The sequence below is a fragment of the Falco cherrug genome, chromosome 7, assembly GCF_023634085.1.
Source record: "Falco cherrug isolate bFalChe1 chromosome 7, bFalChe1.pri, whole genome shotgun sequence".
Classification (NCBI taxonomy): domain Eukaryota; kingdom Metazoa; phylum Chordata; class Aves; order Falconiformes; family Falconidae; genus Falco; species Falco cherrug.
In genome coordinates this window covers 45,331,721-45,356,535 of record NC_073703.1, presented here as the reverse complement: position 1 = coordinate 45,356,535, position 24,815 = coordinate 45,331,721, and the positions used below count along the sequence as shown (strand labels likewise).

At 43.1% G+C, this 24,815-nt stretch overlaps 1 protein-coding gene across 11 annotated transcripts in view; it reads left to right on the top strand.

Moving 5' to 3' along the window:
- The window catches only part of TSPAN18 (tetraspanin 18), a 166,803-nt gene that overhangs the window by 47,447 nt on the left and 94,541 nt on the right, over positions 1 to 24,815 (top strand). The window contains exon 2 of one of the 11 annotated variants that reach the window (XM_055715437.1): positions 17,007 to 17,108. The exons of 8 other annotated variants lie outside the window; for them this stretch is intronic. The gene's annotated coding sequence lies outside the window, so the exon portion shown is untranslated. Of the gene's footprint in view, positions 1 to 2,507; positions 2,530 to 17,006; positions 17,109 to 19,779; positions 19,861 to 24,815 lie in introns of those variants that run through there. 2 more of the 11 variants (XM_055715441.1, XM_055715439.1) reach the window with 2 other exon arrangements.

Here is a 24,815-nt window from a genome sequence, read left to right as displayed (position 1 = left end):
GTATTTCATATAAGCATATGTTCCAGATGTCTAGAGCTTTGCTTTCCAATGGTCGCTGCTATCTCATTTGTAATTGATGTGACAGCTGCGTTGCATTTGGTCCTACTATTGCTCATGACTGCACAGTTCAGCATTCCCCTTGTGTCTGTTCCTTCCCCTACACCATTTCTTATTTTCTTTTCATGGCTCTTACAGTCTTGAGTTTCAAAAATGGTGCGTGAATTATCCTATCCCATAGTTCCAGAGGATTCAGGTGAATTCAGTGCCCACCGATTAGTTGATGGGACATTTTTTTTTTTCTTCTTCCTCTTCCACCTCTCTGATATCTTGCCTTGGAGCGTTTAGTAGCTGCTTTGCTGTTTATCGTTTCTGCATTGGTAAAGGTCTGTCATGCGCTGATTTAGTATAAATTGTCTGAGACTGAAAAAAGTGGCTATAGGAAAGTGTTGTGTTGATCTTCTTTTGTTAACCACACCAGCAGTAAACCAGTTCGTCAGTGTGTTTTTATTCATTTTTGCACAGAAAAGATTTAAAGAAACAAATGATAAAAATATTTTACTCTTACAAAATAACCCCAAATGGGATTTGCTTCTGCACCTCTGCCACCTCCTGTTCTCTATTAATGGGCTTGAAGAATTTCCATTTTCCCAGAGTTTGTAAGAAGCAACGTGTACTCTTCCAGGGCAGCGGAGCTGTGCTGGAGGTGCTGTACTTCTTTGGTCTTCCTCAGGCTAGAGGGAGAGAGGCTCGGTATCCTGGTGAGTTGTATATGTGTGACTTTTCCCCCCATCTGAATTGCCTCTGCACATTTTTTGATACAAGAAGCTTTGGATGACCACATGCCTAATGTGAATGCTTCATGTTTGGTGGACTAATACACAGTGCATATTACATGACAGTTGAGGGTATTCATGTGGTGTCAGTTTACCTTTACCAAATTCAGTCAAAAGAAAACCAAAACCAGTATCTTGTCATTGTCCTTGGAGATGGTGGAAGTGGGGTTTTGACTATCACAGGATTTTAGTACGGGTCTTGTTCTGCGCAGCATTCCTCCTGCCTGTGTAGTCCCTCCAACAAGGATTCCAAGGATTAGTGAGTCCCTGGGGGTTCTTGTCCTTTGGGGCTTCTTTTAGCATCAGGATGTTCCCTTTGCTATATACTTACTAAATAAACCTGGTCTAAAATGGAAGTTTCCAACTACTTGAGAAATAAATTGTAAGGTCACTGTAGAAGAGTGAGTTCTTAAACCCAAATGAAGTTCACATTTTTTTAGAACAGTGTATCACTTCAGGAAGAAACAGAGGATGCTTTTGACTAAATGAACAGTGTTGATACAGAATCTCATCCATGTGCCTGGTTTTGTGAATATTAAAGGGGCTGCATGAATTTGTGGATTAGGGCTTAGGTCTGAGTTTGCTCTGCTCAGCTGTTGATTGACTGTGTTGAATTCATCTCTGTTCCTGCCCTTCCGTCTCCCTCATTTAGTTGGTGCATAGCCATGTTAGAGAGGGACTTTCTTGGAGTGTCTGTGGTGGCTAGTGTGATCTGGAGTCTGCCCTAGTTAGTCTTCTGGAAGCAGTATAGCCAGTATCCTCTTTACTTCTGACATCTGTGAAGTTAGTGTCAGGACAAAATCTTACAGTGGTGGTTGATCCTGGGAAAGTGGAACTGAATCAAGCTGCTAATGTGAAAATTCACGTAGTATAACAGAGATAATAATAGCTCATATTCTTTCAGACTTTTCACTTGAGTCATAAAGAGACTTAAATACATTTTGTGCCACCCCAGATGTCTGGAAAGCCATCAACAGATGAACGGAATGGGGAATGGGACTGTATGGTGACTTGTTGACTGTGGGTCAGAGGCACAGCCTGGCAGGGGCTCAGAGGCCCTGGCTGCACCTCAGATTGTCTATATTGTGCACGGTTACAGTGCTGACTGTTTCTGCAGCTTTATGCTTCTCATAAGGCTCAGCAATAAAACTGTAATGCTAGCAGCTTTTTTTCATGGCTAAATGCCCAGTTTGAGGAAGGGTGATGTTGGTCATGTTGCTAGACATACATATTTATGGCCCTGTTTCATCTGTTGAATTTAATCTGTTGGGGTATTTTTAATGTTATTATGGAAACAGTTACTATATTTACTCCTTGTGAAAAGCTTGGTGTATGAGAGTCTATGAGGAGGGAGTTTTAGAGTAATAAGGATTGCACTAAATAAGTGTCTACACTTCTTCAGGAAAAAATGGTCTAAATGAACTGCCTGGCATCTTGCCTGTTCTTGAGACGTGGACCTCACAGGGCACTGAACTGGAACACGCTATGCTGGGAAAGCAATGACAGGGTTTGTTCTTGGCTCACTTGATGGCACATCTCGTTTTCTTGTGGAGCGAAGAGAACCAGATCTTCTTGTACAGAGGACACATGCCTGTACTGGGCTGCTTTCTCAGACCCACTGAGAACCTGTTTCTCATGGAAGTCTCCAGGACCTGTGGGTACCTTTCAGATGAACTTCTCAAAACCCGTTGCCAAGGTAAATGAGATAGTGGTATGCAAATTCAATGGATTTGGAATGGGAGTCACTGTCACTGTTGTTGATGTACTTATTTCTGTAACTATTTGAAAACAGAATGTTTTTTGGTATCAGTCTTGCTGATAATAATTGGTCGGGCTTAGTAGGGGTAATAATGTGGTGGGTCCACAATGGACATGTGTAAGGAGTAATTGAGAATAAAGGATTGAATGTCTCAAAATGTTCTAAAGAGGGGTGGACTTTGTCTGATGTATTTCTTAACTGCTTCTGACTGCCCTTTGTTCTTGTTAATGTCAGAGGGGATTCTCGGAGCTGCTTAGAATGAGGCACTTAGTTTTTGTTGATCAACAAAGCCTTTGCTTCTGATGGGAATATGACAGAAGCACAGACATGTAACAGGGATCTTAGAGTTGTACCAAGATGTTTTTCAGAATAAGATACCGGAAAAGCTGAGAGCTAGTTCTGGAAATGCCTGAGGTACAATGCTGGAAGCACCAGTACATCTTTGACCTACGTTTTGCTTTGGCAGCCTGAGAATTGACAATGTACTACCTTGCTGATGTGATGAATGACTCTGGGTTCACAGCCTTGAAAAAAAAACCCTTCCAAACTGATAAGAATTTCAGTTTACATTGATGCTTTGCCAATTAAAACCAGATTCTCTTCTTTTGTTATGGGGATGTTAAGGGGAAGCATCAGTCAGGAATAACAGTCTGATGTGATTAAGAAAGAATAGGGTTTCCCGGAGAGTGGCTGGATTAAGAGTTGGGGGGGTTTTGTTCTGTGCCTCCCCTCCCCCCCCCCCGCCTCCCCCCCCCCCCCCCCCCCCCCCCCCAGCCAAATGGAGAAGGTTTGATGCTTTGCATTTTGTGTGTTCATATTTTGATACTACAGCAGGGACAGCTTGGCAGGAGAAGTGGCAGAGTTTAGTCTAAAACCATTAATTTTCTTTGTTAATGCTGCTGCAGACAGTTCCAAGTTTCAGTTGGTAGTGGATTTCTTGTAGTATTTCTGTAACATGATGCTCTTTGGGAACAGCTTTGAAGCTCTGTGCTGGCCTTGGGGAGCAGAGGGCGTTGGGAGGGGGGACTGGACTCTCACTCCCAAGTCCTATCACTGATTTTACTGTTCAGAACAGAGGTGTGCAATTGCCAGCGTCACTGCCATCGGCCTGCTGTAGAGCCTCTCTGGCTCTGGGAAAGCGCTTTTCTGAGCATCTGTTTCACCAGCTGTGAAAATGAAGACAGTACCCTCAGCATGTGGGTATGATGAACATTCTTGTTAGCTAATCTCGGTAAAGTGCATTGGAACTGTGAAGCATCATGGGCTGTTGTTTGAAAGTGTGAAGGTTTCAAGTGGTGTAAGCCAAAAGCTTACATCTTTGTTAGGGAAGAGAAGTACCAACTGTGAGTCCTTCTAGGGCAGCAGAGGCAAAGGGTTTGTGGGAAAGAAGAGGAATTTGCCTATGATGGAGGACCTGGATTTACTTGGAACTTTGTAAAGTGTCTATCCAGGGCTGGATTTTGCCCTCATACCACAGGGTGATGCAGTTGCATTTCCTTTTGTTGTTTTTCCATTCCCCCTCACCACATACTTGCTTTTTATGATCAAAGCTCCAGTCTTTAAAGATATGCCAATAATGCTCAGAAGATCCCCTATGGGGAACAGTTCTGATTAGACACTGAGGAATTCTTTAATTCTCTTCATACTTCGTACTATTAGGAACATCTTGTTGATAAAAGGTGTGGCTTTTTTCCCTTGCTGTTACTACTTCTTCTTTGGCTCCCCTTCTCCCCAGACACTCATGCTTTATGCTCTCCCGTTGTCTCATCTTATATGAACTCTATTCCTTGGTTCTTGCTTTCAGTTTGTTCTTTTATCTTCTACAGCACTCAGTGAACACTTAAAAATAATAAATATTAATAATAGAGCTCTTTGAACCACCAAGTTCTTTGCTGCTTAAACTCACCTTTTCCTGCTGCTTATCCCCTATTAAAAGTTGCTATAATCTGCAGATTGTAGCTGTAATAACTTCTGCAGCAGTGACTGGGTTTGTGACAAGCACAGGATTATAGCTCCAGGTAGGGAAGTGGCAGCAGGAGCAGAGATCCTCAAAGGCACAAAGATGTTGTTTCAATTGAAATATTCTTAGCAATAAAGGAACAGAAGCCAAAAAATTTAATGTGGGAATAGAGCTATTTATCTAAATAGCCCTTCTTACACAGGTTTCCACAGAGTGTTAGTGACCTATATAGGATAATCCTGTATCGAATCTAAAATCCTGTGTTTAGAGGGGGAAAAGCATTTTTTCTGGAGAACATAGTTTAAGAAGGCTCTACTTTTGGAGATGCTTTCAAGCCAATTCATAGGAAGTGTCTTAAATCAGCAAGACAAACTGTGAGAGACATCTGTGATATTACTATATGTTTTCTTTTAATTCCCTCTTCAGACAGATTTACCTCTCCCTAGAGTTACAGAAGAAAAAGATACTGTCTGCCCCAGTGCGTGAAGTTGTCCACATAAAGTACAGGTTAGCCTTTGAACCTTATGTTGCACATGTTCGTTTGGACATCAGCAACATTTTTACTGTCTCAAATCACAGCCTAAGGAATGAATAAAGCGAACAGGAATTCAGTGTGTGAGGCTTTCCCACCACATCTCCTTTCCTCTGTTTAATAATACAAGCTACTAATTTAGTAGAAGAAGAGAGAATCTGAAGTGTCAGGGCAAACTTCAGGAAGCCTTATTTGTTTCTTCTACCACGGTTTTGGCTTGGCCCTACTTAGGGGAGACGAGCTGTTCCTAAGCAGAACCTGTCTGCTGGATGTGGGTTGCTTCCAGGCTTGTATCTTCAGCAGAAACCACACTACTTACTACTTGAGGCTAGGACTGGCTGGGAGTTTTTCAAGGAAAAAATTTCCCTGCAGAAAATGCTGATTTGTTGAAACCAGTATTGCCTTGTGGGAAAGGGTTGGTCTTCACTCAGTTCTCCTTGGGTGAATTTCTCACATTTGGGATAGAATCTCTTAGTCAAAGCAGAGATGCTGGTTAGGAGCCAAGTGGTTTGGGTTTTTCACCTATGCTGTCACAAATCCAGAACAGGGTCCTGAAAGCAGGTTTCCTACCTGCCAGAAATGCATGACCTAGCCACAGGACTGCAGTTCTAGGGCACATGGGGTTTTGCATGAAGGATTCCAAACCTTCATCCCTATGTGAAACGAAAAAATATTTTAAGTCTCAGAAAACATGGTGGGATGAGAAATTTAAGCTAAGGTGTCCTTACGTCTTTAGTGGCCTTGCTGTCTTGGCAAAATAATCAGCATGGCAGTCACAGAAGAGCAACTGACCCTGAAGCACTGCTGGTGTATTTTGGCAGGGTCAAGGTTGTACAAGGCTATATAGCCCTTGAGTCCCTGCTTTCTCTGAGGAATATTATTAGAAAAGCACCTTAAGCAGCCAAGCAAAATAAGGCTGAGCGCTGCTGGTATGTTTGTGCCTGGGACATTATTGTTGGGCAGGGTAGGAAAAATAATGCTTAAGGCAAGAGAGGAGCTTCTTGGAACAGGATGAAACACTCTCCTGCTGGTTTGATTGCAGCGAGATCAGCAAAGGCAGGGGTAACCCATGGTTTCAGTAATAGATCTCTTTCTTCCCATTTCTTCTCTCCCCCTGTTTTATGGAGAGGAGAGGAAAGTGGTCCTCTCTTCAGCCTTTCTTAACTGTCCTTGGAGAGTGAGGCGATAACAGGAAAAAAGCCAGGATAAGCGAGGTGCGTGCTTAGCCAGGGCATTTGTTCTCTGTGGGTTCTCTCTGCACCACCAAAGCCCCTGGCTCTGCTTGTTCCAGAGCAGCTCAGCCTCCTGAATCCTGCTGTGCTGTGTGCTGCTTGGCTGCTGAGGGAGCTTTCTGGGGCTCCCTCTGTTGTAAAAGGTGGGATTGCAAAATTGAGGTACACACGCCAGTTATGATCATATGAGAATGCCGCTCTGCCTTTCCTTTGTATTTTGTTCCCCCTGCTTTTAAAACCAGGGGGGTGGCAGGAAGGCTGGGGTTTGAAACTTCATCATTGCGTAGAGAAAGACAAACCACTCCTCTTAAAGACAAAACATTCCAGGCCCTTGCTGTGTATTTGAGGTTTAAATAACGGGAATTTCCTGTTTCCAAGAAGCCAAGTGCATCCTCAGATAGTCTGCTAACCTGTTTTAAGAAGACTTTTGTTCATCTTGTGGTACATGAGGAGTCTGAGCTTGCCTTTTTGGTTTCACCCCTCCTTCTTCTTCAAGTTAAAGTAGGAGGCATAAGGTGTGTTTATAGCACACAGAAGCATGGGGCAGCAGAAGGGCTGAGCTAGTGGGAACCAGAACCAGGATCTTTAATGGGTGCAGCACAGAGGAATCCACTACGCACAGTCAGCTCTGGAAATAGTATAATGTCAAAGCACTCCTGGATGTGAGATGAGCTCCAGTGTGCCTGTCCCCAGGCAGAGATGCAGACCCCAGATACGGAACATTGGAAAGAACAAATAAAGACACCCTAAGCCTTGCTTTTATGGTGGCTTTTTGGTGATAGCAAGGCGATACTTATTGTCAAATATTAGCTGACATTAATCTCTCAATATGTTTTCACAAAAAATTGATCTAAGAAAAAAATATTTCTCTTAAATCTATCAAGTCTGTCTTCTGTCTTTGGTTGAAATATCAGTAGCTTTCTGCCTCTTGCTTCTTCTGGCTACAGTCATTAAAGGAACATCTAAAGGAACCTCTAAGAGGCCGATTGCTAAGGTTCCTTAGATCCCCAGGAGGATGAAGGTAAGCTGCTGCTTTTCGTTAGAGGCTTAGACTGTGCTGTTAATGATAGCTGACATTTGGGAATTATGCGAGACCTTTTCAAGGACTAGACTGCCCTCAAAAGTCAGTTTGCATCTTCTGTATCAGTGAATGACCAGACTTCTTTGCATCCATTTCATGTCTATATTCTGTACATTTAATTATATTTATTGAGAAAAGAAAGCTATTGATTTAAGACTTCACACTTTTCCTCTTCTGAATCAGGGATGGAGAACTGAAGAACATCAGGGTAGTGTGAAAATAGTTCCAGAAAGTTGAGAACTTAGATGTTTGATCGAGCTGTGCTGCAAAGTCCTCCTGTTGAAGGGACAGACTGCACTAGGCTGGCATTGTGGAGGGTTTGCCATAACCCAGACCAAGGCTGCATGCCCAGGTATTCCCTGAGATTGACTTGCAAAATCCTTTCTGTGGCTGGAGCTGTATTCTTGTGGTCTTCAATGCTGCAGTCTAGGACTGGTCACTTAAAGCTGAAGGAGCCCAGAAGAAGCCATGTAGTGGATCTGTTTCCCTTAGTATCCTACAAGATCATGCCTGTAGACTATCCTTTAGCATGAAGCTGCAATCTCCAGCTGTAATCTTTGATTCTTTATGAAAGTGCAAGGGTATGGAGTGGGACCAAACATTGATTTTTTAAAATGGAATATGATTAAATGTAAGAGTGTCTGAGTCTGGCTATCTTGCAGCTTTGTAGGTAACTCTGCAGGGAGAAGATTTGTCACTTCCTTCCCCTTTCCTGTTCTACTCTCTCTGAGCTTTTTTCCCTGTCATGAATTCTGTCTAGTAAAGCAAGGATTTGTTCTGATACACTGTTGTTTAGCAAGGAGGTTGTGAAACAGATGCAGTTGTAGAAACTGGTGATAAGGTAATTTTCTCACCCTTCCAATAGCTGTAAATGCATTCAAAAGAGGATTCGTGTTGCTAGTAGCATTTGTTACAGTATGTGTACTCCCAGACATGAATCAGAGATTGACTGGTGGATAATGATCCAGTGCAGTGTGCTTGAGTGAACAGATTGGGCAGGCATCTGAACTAGCCTACAAGAATGAGCCCAGTGCTCAGAATTTTTCTGGCAGATAATCACTGTGACACAAAATAGAAACTATCTGGCACTTGTTGATCGAGTTCACGTGGTCCATGTTATCTGAACATCTCAGGGTTGCAAATGGATTGTATCTCTGTAGTACTTTTTTGAGGCAGAGAATCCTGTTTACCAATTCCCATTGTACTGATGTAAGGGAAATCCAAATTATTTGTTGAGGGTATCACTGGAAATCTGTAACAGACTAGAAAATAAGACATCTTGTTTTTAAGGAAGAGCCAGTGACTCTTCCTTCATAGCACCTATCAAAATTTTGCTCCTTTAAAATATATCTCAGGTTTAAAAAATGGGAAGGGAATATTTCCAGTGTTATTGGAAGATTTTTCTTAGCTAAATAAATGGCTGGCTTTGCTGTTCTCTTGTACCCAAATGTCCTGTATTGCTCAGTGATATGTTGCAAAGGCTTTCCCTTCTTTTGACTGTGTTAATTGTGCTTTTACTAAACTTGGATAGAACGCCTTTTTCTCTGTAAATTAAGTTCTGTTTGTAGATATTTTTTTGGGGGGGAGGGTTGTGTAGTTGTTTCTCATACAGAAACAAAGATCTTCTGAAGTTTTGGAAGGACTAGGGGGGTCAGTGGGAATTCTTACCTCTGCCAAAATAGTCAATATTTTGTGGTTTGGGATATGCATGAGAGTATGAGAGACTAGAGGTTGTGGTCCTGGGATCTGAACCTCTTTTTTTTCCACATTGTACTGCAGTGCACTTACTACTCTTGCCTTCTGAATGTCAACTTTTGACCTGTTTAATTCTCTTAGAAGTGTGCACAGGTTTGTAGCAAGTATTTTTCTTTGGATAGACTGGCTTTTTCAGACTGTTTACCCCAAAAAAGGTGTTTGTTGAGAGGATCTTGTCAAGCCTAATAGTCCTTAACAAGTTAGTGACTCCTCCAGTCCTGCCATGTAGCAGTATTTGAGCAGTGATGTGGTCCTGAAACATTTGCCTGTTTCCACTGCAGCAATCCTAATCAAAGCCACAAAGTGAGATGGCTGCTTTCTCTACCCTGAGGCACTCCTGGGTGCTTCCTTGAGAAAGTGATTTGCTCTGGAGATGTTAAAAAGGCACACACTGTAAAAAAAAAAAACCAAAAAACCCAAAACAAAAAAACCAACAAAAAACCACCCCAAACCCAACCAAACAACAAAACACCAACAAAACAAAACAAAACCCAACAAAACCCAAAACCCCCCAAACTTCCCAGGCACAGGTGTGGAGCTGCTGAGTATTAATGCCAATTGTGCAGTTAAAAATCACAGCTTTGTTCTTGAGACTGTAATAGTGTTAAAAAATTCAGCCTTGATCTTGATGAGCGCTCAAGTCCCTGAGCTTGTGTTGAATCAGGGTCAAGGTTTTTAATTTGTTCATTCTTCAGAGATGGTGCGTACCTTCTGTGGCAGCTGAAATTCGGGGGGGTGTGTGTGCTGTGTGTGCGTGCTGTGTGTGCTCAGCGTTTTGGAAGGAAAACAGTGTGTGCATGTGTTGTGAGCTGTGATCTACAGAAGTCAGGATCTCTAGGGTGGCTGCAGTATCTAAGTTGATGCCCCTATAGTTGTTTCTTAATTAAACCCCAGACACTTTACATGATTTCTCTTGAACTTCAGGACTCTGCTTTTCTTCAGCATATTTGAGACTTCTAGCCTGGAACTCCTTGGAGCTTTATATTAAGGTATTAAAGGGAGGAAAACCAGTTGGTTGCCTCGAGCTGAGGAGGAAATGCTAGACTTGAAGGATTATTTCAATGCAATGAATTTTAAAGACTTTTTGCTATATGTGTGTGGAAAGCTATCAAAATGCTAATGGTTCTGCTGTCTTTTTTAACCCTTTCAACATATGAAGCTGTCAGAGGGGCGGTGAGAATAATGTTGCTCAATGGCAAAAGGACAGTCCAGCCAGAAATTAAGTTTTAGGTAGCTTTTCATCTGTTAACTACAACTTCTCCCAGTAATAAGGAAGAATGATGCACCCATCATCACCCATCAGAATAGACTCATTCAGTTATTTATATTAATTATATAAATAATTTTTATATATTTATATAAGGTATTTATTTAATATAAATACACATATATAAATATAATTCATTTATTTATATTAAATATAATATAGTCATTCTGTTGAGCTTATCTGCAGGTGTGGTGTAGGTCAGCCAGGTAACCAACATCCTACAGGAAAGGCTAGCGCAGGGCTAATGAGCTCCCTTCACCCAAAAAACCCAAAGTGAAGTTGGAACCAGGTTGCTCTGGCTGGATGACTCTTGCAGCCCCCTTCTGGGGTGACTCAGGAAGCTGTGTGGAGGTTTGGTCCTTCCCCACCTGGTTTTTGGGATGGGCACCTTGCCCCCAGAGTTGTGGATGCCTCTGTTGTGCAAGAGATCTGTGTGGCTGCCAGGGCACGAGGAGTTCTGCCACTGACAAAGCAACTTATCCAGTCAAGAACATACCTGAGGGGCCCTGGGAGACAGGGCCTGTGATAGGTTGAATGCAAGTCTCCTACAGTAGTGCAGATGTTCTCTGTTTGCTTACCCTAGTTTTTCATCAAGTTGATTCTGATTCTCCTGGCTATCTTGCCTCACCATCCTAAGCAAGGGAAGGGGTGGGCTTTAGGTGGGCGCACATCTCGGAGTGTTTTCTATGTTTGCTATGTGGCAGCTGTGACCTGGACAGCAAGATGAGATGCTGAGATGATATTCTCAGATGCTGAGCGGATACTGTATTTGAAGTAGCTCTGTGTCGCTCTGGCTAAGCTGCTGTTGCTGCCCAAAGCAGCTGGGCTGGTTTGGTCTGCACAGGAGGCAAGCAGGCGTTGTCCTCTGGGGATGCTATGTGTATCTGTGAGGAACTTCTATTCCATTTATTTAGGTTTGGGGCTGAGGTTTTTGATGTGCTAGGAATATCTCATTCAACTCTTACAGAGATTCTGTTCATGTTCTGCTTTGGAGCCAGGTAAATACTTGGATAACTGGCGACACAAATAACTGAAATTGTGAGTGTTATTAAACCCATGAGACTCGGTCATTCCTTTAGCTGGTCTGAAATATCTTAGAGCAATGGGTCTGTCTGTGCTTATCTTTTTAATCAGGACTAGCCAGGCAATTTCAGCTCCCTGGAGAGCCCAAATCACTGAGCTGTGGGGTTATTTTTGCCATTAGGGTTGTGGCTTTCAGGTTTCAGTGAACTTTCAATGTTTTGGTTTTTTATTTTTTTTAAGGCATATTTACTGTTAAATATTAGCTGCCACCTTATTTCATATCTTAAAAGCATCAGTGTTTTCCATTTTATAGCCAAGACTTACCACCTGGGGTCAAGAGCAAGGGCAGGCAGTATAAAAGGGATTGCTGCAGGGATCTGTTTGGGGTTGGTACTGGGAGGACACTGGATGAAGCAAGGTAAAGGGATTGGATAGCAGTGAGACTGTGGAATAGGATTTTCCTTTCTCATTCGGCATGAGTATGAAGAGGTATTGCTTTGCTTGGGGCATCCTAAACTAGATTGGATAGGATGCTGGGGAAATTGATTTTGGGGAAAACTGTTTTGACTTGGATTGTTCTAAATGATATGAAGATATAGCTGGTGAATAATACAGTAAGCGCTGGGGTGTGTGAGTTTTCTAGTATGTGTGTTGACCATGATTTCCTGTGTGGCTTTTAGCAAACGTATTATTTTGAGACACTGTGTGTATATTTATATACTTGGGAGAAGGAAGAGATATTCTCACCCCACCCCCTGTATTTTTCCCAGCACGGACAGTTGCAATCTGCTTGTTGATCTCATGTATACTTAAAGGCTGTTTTCACTGGACTCATCCCTCTCAGATTCTTACATTTCTTAATGGATGGCTTTAGGTATTGCAAACAATACCTTCTAATAAGAAATTACTCCCCCCCCGAAATGTTTGTGATTACTGGGGGAGAAAAAAATGTAACTTGGAGGTTCTTCAATTTAGTTACTTGTTTTCTTGTATATTTACTTAATATTTTAAGTATTAATATTTAAGTATATTAATTATATGTATTATATAAAATTTTATTAATATTTAAGTATATTTTGGTTAATCATGAAAAATTAGGACTGTATGCATAGATAGATAGCTTTTATTGTGTCCATAGTTGTTTTGCAGACAAAAATCTTAAACTGTGCAACTGTTTTGCAGTTCCTGTTTGGTTTTTTGTATGTGTGAAGAGAAGGGAGCCTGAGCTGCATACTTCCACCACAACCCCTTATTCCGTGCTAGAAGAAGAAGGTATTGGCAGTGGGAAAAGTAGAATTTACAGAGGAATGCATGTACAAGACGTATCAATGTCGCTTCTGTGATTAAGTATGCAGTTAATCTCTGCAGATTAAATATTAAACACAAATGCAAAACAAAATCCTCTACTATTTCTGAAGGAACATGCCATTTAGAGTTGGGCTTTTGGATGAGCCTGTGAAGCAGGTTGCTGGGCTGGCCAAAGGGTTAGCGGGATATGCAGGCATGGTCCATGAAGGGTATTTTTGGAAGGGGTTCGGTTCGGTCACCCTCCTTGATAGGCAGCAGTGCAGGTGTTTGTTTTATTTAGGGTTGCCTTGGGAGAGTAATTGTCATGCAGAATAGAACAGGAATCTCTGGCTTCTTCCTTTTATTTTTTTTAATTACCTGCATAATTTAAAAGCCCTAATTCTCCTTTCTGTTGGTTGAGTGAGGAAAGGAGGAGTGCTGAAATGCTTATTGTCAGAAACCACAGTCTAAAACTTGCAAGTTGCTATCTCACAGCTGTTGCCTTGTTTGCATGTACTAGTCTATGTTTCTGAGGTGAGAAGGGTCTTAAGAGATCCAGCCCATGACAGTAAATAGGGAAAGTTCCCTGTTTGCTCAGACTAGATATATGTGTGCTTTCCTATCCAGAGATTTGGTGTGTTGGAGGTGTTATGCTCTGAGATTTCAGTCTTCATTGTAGCAGCAATTATTTCCACCAAGAATCTTTGTATTTCCAGATTCCCAGGACTGAAGACACCTTGCCCCAGGATATGCACCAGCATGATAGGCAGGACACCTTCTGGGAAAGTGAAAGTGCTTTGTTCAAACATTGGCTTAAAGTTAGGCAAAAAAGGTGTATGAACCAGTCTGCAGTATTCCAGAAGCCAGGCAGTCAGTCAAATTACCAGCTGTTGGATGAGCTGTGGTTATTGTCCATGTGTGTGGTCTTAGCCCATGGCAAATGAAAGGTAATACAATTTAGCTGAACTCTATCGTTGCTAAATCAAATTACCTTGCGTCAGCTGCAGGAGATGAGCATGCACACATCTCAGGGAGCTACCACGGCTCAGTTGATGTACAGCCTCCTGTTACTCCAGTGTACCATGACTTTATTGGGGCCTTTACGTGGGTGTCCTGGTGACCAAGCAATAGGTAATACCGAGTTGCAAGCAGACAGAAGATCTAGTTATGCCTCCAGTTAAAGAATATTGCCCCTAAATCTCATAACATTTTTAGTTTGGGGAGTTCAAGCTGCTGATTTGGAGTTGGTGGAAATAGAGTTTTTCAGCAATTATTGTACCTACTTTAAAAAAACATAAATTACCTTTTCCAGCAGATGTTGACTCCCTTGCCAGTAGGGAGGTCCTCTTGTCTGTAAGAGGCAGTGGTGCCAAACACGTTTTTGTTCTCTTAGGAGTGTGTTTCCTGAAAGGTTCCTTTCATCTACAATGAATCTGTGTGCTTTAAACACAGGAAACATTACTGAGGTCTTTCTAAATACGTGAGAACTTTTTTTTTTTTTAAACTGAATTATAATTGTCCCATTTAATAGTAGACCAAGCAGCAGTCTGTTCTCATCTTCAGCTGCTTTGTTTCTAGGATTGGTACCTTGCCTAGGAATGCCAGGAGGTACTGAATGGCCTGATCTTGCCCATGGACAATTTGGCAAGCCTTGGAAAGCTGAAGACATGCCTAATCTGGCTGCCATAAATGGGGTTTGAAAGGCAGTTGGTGTAAAATAATGTTGGAAAGGACACAGGATGGCACTTTGGCTCCCCTGCATTTACAATAGGAAGAGCTAGCTGTTAGCAAAAGCTTTTGTAGTGATTCTGTGTCAGTGCAACTTGGACATGAAGAATTGCAGGACGTGCCTTTGCTCTGGTGGGCAGTAGGAAGGTCTTGCCTTGGTCTGACCCCATCCCCAGGGGCTCAGCAGCTGAGGCTGGCAAGATGGGGCATGCTGGCTTCGGAACGTCTAGGAGGAGAAAGGAACGAGGGCTTGCTCAGAGGAAATGTTGAATCTTTTGCCCTCAGAAACTGATCCTGGCAAAGTGAATGTGACCATGGTGATGGGCAGTGCTTTGTGCAGTCCTAGTGGTTATCATCCAAGCGGTTTGGTACTGGGGATGTGACACTGGCAGCACTGCTGCAGCATTATGGGGTCAGGGTCACAGATGCTTCTATGTCCTTGTGATTTGACTACACATCCTGTTTTCTTCCAAGCCAGGGTTGAAAACTCCTGTTATTGGCTGCTAAAAGCTTTTAGGCTGGAAATATTCCCATTCCCATCATCTCCTGGAAATAATTCCAGTTTGGCCCATTCTTTTCGCCAGCTCCAGTCTTTCTCCTTTACTGGGATTTTCTGGAAACCAAGGTCAGAATGTGTTTCTTAAACATACATGAGGTTTAGCATCTGTTATTTCTGACACAGATTATTGCACATGGAAGAATGCATGTGCAAGTTCATGCACAGCGGGCTTTCACTGTACAATGAAGATGTGGTTACATGGGAATTAGGATTAATACTGGATTTAAGATTCTCATAGTTGGCTGGTAATAACCTAATCTCCGCAAAGGCTGCAGGCAGGCTGGCAGCATTCAGCTCAAGGCTGTTGTTCGCAAAACCTGAAATAAATCCAGTTTTGATACTAGGAGTGCTTTAATCAGAGCCTTTCAAAATAGGGATGGGAAGATAGCATATACTGTGTCAAATGTAGCCTTTTAATTTCTTTAATGTATGACAGTCACCTAGGCTTCTAGGTCTGATGGGTGATTGGCAGTAATATTTTTGGTTTCCTTCTGTAAGAGCTTAGGGATTCTGATTGATTTTAAAAACATATGAACTGCATTCTAGAAGTTGATATACCAAAGTCTCTGTATAGGCAGAGTGAGATACATCCGTGTAGGGCAGCAAGCACTTGCCAGTTTAGAGTGTTTAATGCTAGATGTCCTTCAGGTAAGGAGGAGTCACAAGAGGCCACAGAAGTGTGGAGCTCCTCGGTGCGATGTGGTCAGTTCAGTCCAGCCTGGTTCAATTGTTGCTGTGGTAGAGATGACTGGTGAGAAATGGGTTGGTGAGCCTGTGCAGGTCACAAAATGAACTGCTGCATTTGACATTAAGGCCGGTGTGGAAGACAAAATGTTTTAACATGTTCTTGCTTCTCCTGTTTACTGTGGCTGCTGTGCCATTTTCAGTGTAACTGGTCTCTACTGAAAGTCAGACATTTAGTTGTCTACATAACTTGTATCCTCAGTTAAGTGTTGATTAAGGTAGAGTTTTCAAGCAGGACAGAGGTGTAAAGTTTACCTATAGACCTATTTCTGATTCCTTGCTTCCAGCCTTCTCTTGCATAGCAGTTCTGGTTCTGCCTAAACTCAGAGCTGTCCTTTGCAAAATGCATTTCTATCTGCATCACTGCGAGTGATAGCCTGGCAGTGTCGTGCTTACTCTGTCTGCTTTTCCTTTGTTTTAAATCAACAACCCATCCTGTGGATGAGTCTCCTTTGCAGTGGGTACCAAAGGTCACTATAGTATGATGATGTATGCCACTGTCAGTCAAAGTTTCTGTCTGGGCTGTTGCGGCTGGAAAGAGCAGAGACATACCAACTAGATCTGAGTGGAAAGCTGGTCCTGATGCTGTTGATACAATTCAGTATTCATGTTGCCAAGAGGAAAATGACTCATCTGCAGAGGTGATGATGAAGCGTCTTTATCTAGTCCTGAATCCACTCTGTCACTTTGTTTTTTCTTAAGCCAACTTATTCAGCCCTCACTTGAGGGATTTGATTGGTTTTCTGCTGCTTTTGTGTTGGTCCTCCTTGCTAAGGTTGCCTTTCCTCTCACTGTTGCCTTGTGTAGAACATGTTATCAAATAATCCTATTAATCTTCTTAGATAATCTTTAAAACGCTTATCATCAAGCAAGACATTTTTTCTGAGGTATGAAATTTTCTTGCATATCTAAAGTCACCGGCTCTCAGGATGTTAAATTGAGAAACGCGCTGAAGTTTGACTTTCCAAGGCTTAGGGCCCACATGATGACTTAAGATATGAAAGACAACGTCTTTATTTAATTTATTATTGCAGATGTCTCTGCCCCGATTGTGTTCTGAGAATAAGAGAGCATCAGAAACATTAGGTCAGTTTGAATTCTCTGCAGGGGGTCACAAGTCCCTTAAAGCACAAGTTGGAGACAGGTTAATGGGAAAGTTTCTAGTTTAGTTTATATTTTGTTTTTAAAAACCATAAACCAGGCAAATCTTTGGTCTTTCAGCTCCATTTCTTCTTCTCTTCCACAGAGATTAATGGTAAGGAAAAAGTGGATAGAAAGGGAACCCAGATGAGCCCAGCACCCAGCAGTGAAGGTTAGCGGAGACGTGCATGAACTGTGCCAGCACAAGGTTTGTTTTGGTTAGTGAAAAGCATCCAACTTACACTGAGTCTAAGAGACCTTAACCCTCTGCAGGAGCCAAACAGCTTGGTTCAAGGCATGCAAAAATTCATGGAAGTGCCTCGTGAGCATCTTAAAACTCTTGCTTTGTTCAGTATTACTGCTGGCTGGAGTGTTCGGTCTGTGGCTTTTCTGGTGTGTGGTAGGAGGTGGCAAAGACTGCTTACACCACCGCTGTGTAATGAGACAGTGCCATGCTGGGTGAGGCCAGGGGCGGTGTGAAGCTCAGTGATTTCTAAGCCTGTAAAAATCCAGGAGAGCATGCATTAATGCTATCGCTCACTGTTCTAGCCTCTAGCAAGCAGATAGGGAGCTATTAAACCACTCTGAACAGAATTAGGAGTGAGGGGGAATATCTGTGTTACTGAGCTTGCATCAGTTGTACAAATAACTTGACAAAGAACAAGCACAATGATAGTGTTTAAAAAAACAAACAAGCAACAACCAACAATCAAAAAGCCCAAACCAACAGCAACAACAACAAAACTCTGTCACACATCAGCAGGATTTGTCTACCCTAAACGTGACATTTCAAGAGGACTCAAGTTCTCATGATGGCTGGTTTGAGCTGTGCAAAAATTGGGGGTGGTGGTGTGTGCAAGCTTACCTGGGCAGTAGCTAGTAGGTGTATCCTGCTACTTAGGCACTCCTTGAAGATGAGAAATTTATGTTGGCTGGTTTGGCCAAAGCCTTGTTATTACAAGAAGGAAATTGTGCCGTGTCTCTTCTGTAATAGCGGGTAGAGATGTATGGACGTGAGTAAACTGCTGTCTTGCACATAGTATCTTAGAGCTCAGGGTGATGGAAAAGCTCAACATGGCCTAACAATATGTGCTTGTAGCCCAGAAAGCCAATCAGATCCTGGGCTGCATCAAAAGAAGCAGGGCCAGTAGGTTGAAGGAGGGTGATTCTACCCCTCTACTTCACTCTGGTGAGACCCCACCTGGAGTACTATGTCCAGCTCTGAAGCCCCTAACAGTAGAAGGACATGGATATCTTGGGACAAGTAGAGGAGAGCCACAAAGATGATCAGAAGGCTGGATCCCCTCTCCTGTGAAGACAGGCTGAGAGAGTTGGGATTCTTCAGCCTGGAGAAGAGAAGGGCCCTCAGGGAGACCTTACAGCAGCTTTCCAGTATCTAAAGGGGTTGACAAGAAAGCTGGAGAGGGACCTTTTACAAGGGCATGTAGTGATAGGACAAGGGGGAATGGCTTTAAGCTGAAAAAGGGTAGATTTAGATTAGATATAAGGAAGAAATTCTTGACTGTGAGGGTGGTGAGGCACTGGCACAGGCTGCCCAGAGCAGCTGTGGATGCCCCATCCCTGGCGGTGTTCCAGGCCAGGCTGGATGGGGCTTTGAGCAACCTGGTCTAGCAGAAGGTGTCCCTGCCCATGGTGGGGGGGTTGGAGCTAAATGATCTTTAAGGTCCCTTCCAATGCAAACCATCCTATGATTCTATGAGAATGTGTCTTATGAATGCTCAGTGACAATTTCTTGTTCTTTAAATTGAGTCAACTCTGTGCTCACCAGTGAGTCTGAGAGAGGCCCTTAACAGCACTTGAAGCTGTAACTCAAAGCTAACTGTTCAGAGCAGGTCTAACTGACAATGGTGTGCTTTTCAGAGCATTTGTAGTCTTGACTGTGGAAGGCCAGCCAATGTCACCACAGCTAGTACAGCTCTACCAACACTTTTTCTTTCAAGATTTCCCAACTGTGGCTAGGAATGCACAGCTCCTGCGCTCCGCTGTGCCCTGGCCAGCTCCATGTTTTGTTGCAGATGAATGTGGTGGGATGATCTGTAAACATTGCTGTGTGTTCTGATGGTGAACGTATTCAAGCTGCTTGCACAGTGTTACTCTTTTATCCCCCACCCCACCCCCACCCCCCACTGCCGATGCCTCCTGCAAGCTCAGCTGCTGCTTTATCACTCCTGATAAGTGGGTGTGTGATTTGAGGCAGAGCCATCAGCCAGAACTGAAGCCAGGCAGGAGTCCCATGTGCATAGTTTGGGGGCAGCTTGGTTGTGTTTTTTTTTTTTTTATAAGCCTGTGCCTCTTGCGGCAGTACAGTGCACACTTCTTTTAAACCATAATCATAATCCTCTTTGCAGCCGGCACTGCTATCCCCACAGGAAGCATTAGCAATATCACAAAGTGCGGAGACTTCATTGTTTTCCCCTAATCTGCAAAGGGAGCTGAGACAAGACAGAGGAAACTTTAACCTATTATGTGCCTCAGTGGTAAATAATTAGTTTTTTACTGAGTGGGAGAATGGGGAAGCCTCTTGGTTAAGATAAAGTAAGCACAAGGCTCACAGGCTTATCTTGCTCTGTGGAATTCGGGAAAGGACATGTCCTTGAATTTGCTTGTCTGGTGTGCCCTGTTTTTGTGTTTGGGGGAAATGAGTCTGCTAGAGCTGCCCTAAGTGACTGCTGGGTATAAGACATCTCTTGCCAGGAAATGTGGTAGCTGTGCTTTTGTTTAAGGACCTTGAACAAAAGGTTCTGGATGCTTAATAATGTGCAAATTTGGGTGGGTGGGGTATGGAGAAGGTTAATAGGGCAGACTAATAGAGGAGGAGCTGAGCTTGGGAGAGGAGAACAACGCTGAGGACATGGCAGCAGACAGAGCGAGGTAAAACAGGAAAAGCTGCCCCTTTTTGCCATGTTCAAGTTAACTTGGTCACCTCTGACAATTTTGGGGTAAGTGCAAGCTGTGTCTGCTGAAATAATGGTATTTCCAGCCACGGTGGCGTGAGAGGCCATGGCACAACTCCAAGGGGTGTTGATGTGCAAGGCTGTGTGCTGTTAGAGTGCTGTCCAGACCCCAACCCATCACGAGGGAGGACTTGCTGTGGGAGTGCTTGTGGGTGGGAATTCATGTTGGGTCAATGCTTTACATTCGCAAAACTTCTCTTTGCAAGCTGCCTGCCGTAAAATCTTTCTTGTCACACTTGGTTCTGCAGCTGCAGCTGTGCTGCGCTTTCCCTGAAAAGGAAAAGCTGAAGTGGGACTGAAGCTTGGGGGGGCTGCCCTGGCACAGGGGGCACCAATCCAGTATGGCAAATGGTCTGCTTGCACGTGTGCCATGTCTGTGGAAGTCTTTTAATCTAATACATGACGAGAGCAAAGGAACAAAACAAAAGCGTCTCAAAAATAGCATGAGATAAGGATCTGGAGAATTTGCTTTTTATTTCTCACAAGAGTCCCTGGAGACTTCTTCTTTTAAGGGAAGAAATTTAGCTTTCAAGGTCGAGTTTTCCCCCCACCCCCCTTTTCTTCAGACTTCAAAGGCAGTCAGCTGAGAGCTTCTTAGGAATGTTACATCTGTTCAGAGTAAATGTGGATCAGAGGGAAGGCACTTTTTTTCTCTTTCAAATTGTCTGAAATTTGTACACAAATTTTCTTGAGAGTGTGGTAAACAAGACACAACCTCAGTGGGGATGGATGGTGCGATATAGTGAAGGGTGGAAAGCCAGCAAGTGGGAGTAGTCCTCTGCAGAGACATGTAGTCGAAACACAAGTTTTATTTTCCTGATGCCCTAATAAAAAACATTTTAATGTCTGTGTCTTTAAATAAAATGGATTTGGAAATTGAAATAGAACAAATGGACCAAAACATGCCTAATGCCTGCCTGCTCCTCCTCAAACTCTTAGCCTGTGCGAGCTTTGTACCAGCTGACACGTTGTCTTTTCTTTTTATTAAATAACTTGTCCTTTTGCTTTCAGTCTTAATCTACATGTATCAAACTGAGATCAATCAGTTTGGCTGTTTCACTCTTGACTACTGTTCCTTCACCAACTGACTGAAAGCCTATTCGCAGTGGAGGGGCTTTGGATCAGACATTGGATGTGCCACAGAAAAACGGCACAGCAAGCTTGGGGGATAGAGCAGGTGGGCTCAGAACTGGACCTAATTTAACACTGCTCTGCCTATAATGGGTGGGAATTTATTGCTGATTTTGATGAAAGCTGATGTGTGGCATTGCTGAGAACATTTGGAAATCCTCTGCATGGTAGGACTTACGGACACGATCAGGTCTCAGACAGCCTTGTGCGTAACTGCCTCTTCACATCTCAAAAGTGTAACTGAGCTCCAAATGGTTTTCACACCAATTATTTCCCTCTTGCTTTTGAATAGAACCAGGAGGGGGGTTGTTTATCCCATTTCCCTGGTGCAGCTGAAACTCAGAGCAGCAAGCTCGTGTTGGAGTTCCTCTGCACATTTCCCATAAGGAGGCCAAGGAGTGTGAGATTTGTGTTTCAGTGTGGGGCTTTGTCACGTGCTTACCCAGGCTGAAGATGATAGAAATCTTGGTGCTGTCTCACTCCGGGTTGGATAAGTATGTTACATTTGTTGCTTTCACGGGTTTTTCTTTCAAACTAGGCTTCTTAACTAAAGAAGAGCAATATTTAAGCTTCTGAGTAAATTAGCAGAGAACTCTGGCTTCATCTTGACTAATCTGTTTAACCTTCATCAGCCCAAATATTTACTCTAGGCATTGAATATCCAGGCAGTGTAATTCTGATGCTAAAATTCATGCACTGAGAATGCTGCAGATTGACTAATCCTACAGAATTCCAGAAATCCCTGTCTGTATAAATAAACTTCCTGTATGAAGGATTATAACTAAAATGCTGTGATTTCAGATCAGCAAAGCAGACATATAGCAGTTGTGCTGGTTGCTTATGTATTTTTTTAAGGATGTGTAAAGAAAACTGAAAATAATGAAGCACGATGCTGTCATATACTGCAGGAAGGAAATTTACCTCTACCTTTTTGCTACAACTTCTCTTTTATCAATTTTCAAATTGCTATCAGCTTGATTTACCCAGGCTGTTGAAACTGTTACTGGTTTCAGGTATGGCATTTCTGGTGAACTGTGTTTTCCAGGTCTTTGTCCCCTTACTTAAGCAACTGGGCAATGTAAAGTGTTCATGAAACTGCTGTATGGGAGATAGTTTGTAGTTCAGTCACTGAAGATCCCCCAGCCCCCATACACACACAGATTCCCCTCCAGCTTCACAGCAGATCCTACAGCGTCTGGATTTACCAGAAACTAAGTTGACATCTCAAGTCTGGTCTGTCGTGTCCATTGCAGGGAATACTTACAAGCCCCCAGTGTAACACTGTTGGTATAGGTATGGTGTAAGCAACCTTCTGAGCAGTTGTCCTGTTACTATAGTAATTATTCTGTCTTTGTGAGATTTAAGTGCAGGCTTATCTGGGATCATTATCTCAGAGAAGATCTGCTAATATCCCCTGATGTTGCCCTGTCTGTTACTGTACTGTTCCAGAGATGTGAAGGCTGTAAACACCCAGGGGAGAGGGGTTAGTTTGGCTGTTGTAAAGGGAATAACTAAAAAGAATAGGATCAAGTTTGAGAAATAAAATCAAAACTGTCTGAGGAGGACTTCCCAACAGCATTGTTCGTTAGGTTCATGGAAAACTAATGTGTGCTCTGCCATCTGAGAATTTTGAGAGTAGACTGCAAAAATGAAATGGGTAGGAAGGACAGTGGGATGGAATTGTTCCCTATCAGTGGGGAAGGATCCCTGCCAATCTCACGCACCGCTTTTTGCATATAAGATTCTGTGTATCAGTAGAAAACTAGAAGGAAGAAATTGCCGAGCTGTTGCATTGTCAGGAGGACATCTAGCCCAGAACCTGCGCTGTTCATGGCCACTTGGTCCTAACCGATAATTCTCCCTGCTTGAAAGGGACCAGGAGAGGAAGAACTGCGCCTTGCTTTACTTGCCTGGTGCTCTGTAGGGAAATTCCTTCTCTGTCCCGTGCTGGGTTAGTCAGTCCTTTTAGCACTATATCTGAGGAAGAATCACTGCAGCTAGGCAGCTAATCTCACTTCTGTCTTCAGATAAGATTGTTATCAGAGTAATTGGCTGTTTGCTCCCCCTCCCGAGTCTAATCAGGGTGGGTTGTGCCAGTACCTCCTGGGGCAGAGGAGCTTGGATGTTGGTTGCCCTCAAAAGAAAGAGAAAATCCTCAGCGTATATTTAATGTAAACTTCAGTTTTGTTAGATGTTCACGGGAAAATCGCCTGGAAATAACTTGCTCAGACATGTCTCACGTGTTTCACAGTAATATGTTTGTTCTGGTTTAAAATCTAGGTCCAGGCAGGCAAGTTTCTGTAGAGCATACCGCAGTGGGGCTCTCAATGGGTAGTGCTGTGCCCCAGTGAAGCTGGTACTTTCCCAAGCCCTGGGATAGAGCAAGTTCATGACTGCAGAGAATGCATACTTTTAGATGTTGGCGTTTCAGACAGCAAATAATTCTGAACAATTAGTGCTTTTCCCCTTATTTCAAAGCAAATTACAGGATGGGTGGTTTCCTGATGGGGATAAAGGAGGCTTAGATATTAATTTTTCATATATCCTTCAAGCTGGGACTAGAGCTTGTCTCTTGATGTGTTTACCTGAGTGCACTGTGTTGTCTCTGTTGGTGAGCAAACTATAGGTAGTGCAATGCTCCAGTGAGATACAAAAATGCTCTGTGGCTTCCCCTGTTACATGGATGAGAAGACTGAGACACAGAAGTATGATGGGCCGCCATGGGAGTTGCCAAAGCAGGGTTGCATGGATAAGGAGATCTGTGCTAGAGCCAGCATCGTTAGTGGCTGCTCCTGATTCCTGGTCTGTGTTACCATCTCCCGGCTCCAACAGCCAGCCCGGTATGAAAAGCAAAGTGTGATCCTGCCCTTAGTGGTGTTGCTGCTGTAGAGATGTTGTCTAGCTCAATCAGACCTGCATGCCTGGATAGCTTAATGAAGCTCTAGCTTTCCAGTGTGATACCTAAAGCAAGCTTAAAGGGCAAGGGCATACGACTGAAGAGAGTGCTCATAGCTGCTGAACTAGCTTGCCTCATATGTGAGAACCGCTAAGACTGTCTGATTCAATCAGGCTTAAAAGGTGTTGAATAAAGCAGGTTCTTTCAGGCACATGTAAAAGTCATCTTGGGGACCTTGAAATTGGTATGGCCACAGCTGCTTCTAGCCTAATGTGTGCTTGATGTGCTTAGTGTGGATATTCTCTAAAACTTTTATTGCATAGTTTGCTGCTTCCTGCTTCATTAGACTTCAAATCACTAATTGCAGTGGTAGCTTCATGGCTGTAGTGTCCTTTTTAGCAGGAGCTATAAGCACTTTACGTTTGCTGGGTGACTTAACTGATGTTGCTCTATTCCTCACAAGGAGAGAAACAGAACTGCAGAGAGGAAGAGAAATAGAAAGAGGTGTAAAAGCTATTTTTGCCCTTGACTATACTGCACTGAAGAGATGCCAGAGGTAGTACTGTTTAGAAAAGTGCTTCTGGAATTGGAAGTAATACAACTACATCAGTGCAACTAGTAAACAGAGCCTTAAATAGGTAGGATGCAGCGCCCACAGTGCTGATGGAACTTGAAATTGCATCTCCACACAGCACTACTGTGTCACCTTACCCAGACATAGCTGCAGTGTGTTTGATTTGGGTCTGCTGAATGTGCCACAGATGTGAATGTCCAGCAGTAGACCATGTGATCCTGAAGGTCCCTTTGTATGGTTTGTGGCCTCGCACACAGGAGGCCACAAATTATTATTTTACTCCTCCTCCATTGCATCTGTGGCTTTGTGTGGTTTTTGTTGTGGTTATGTTTTGGTTTT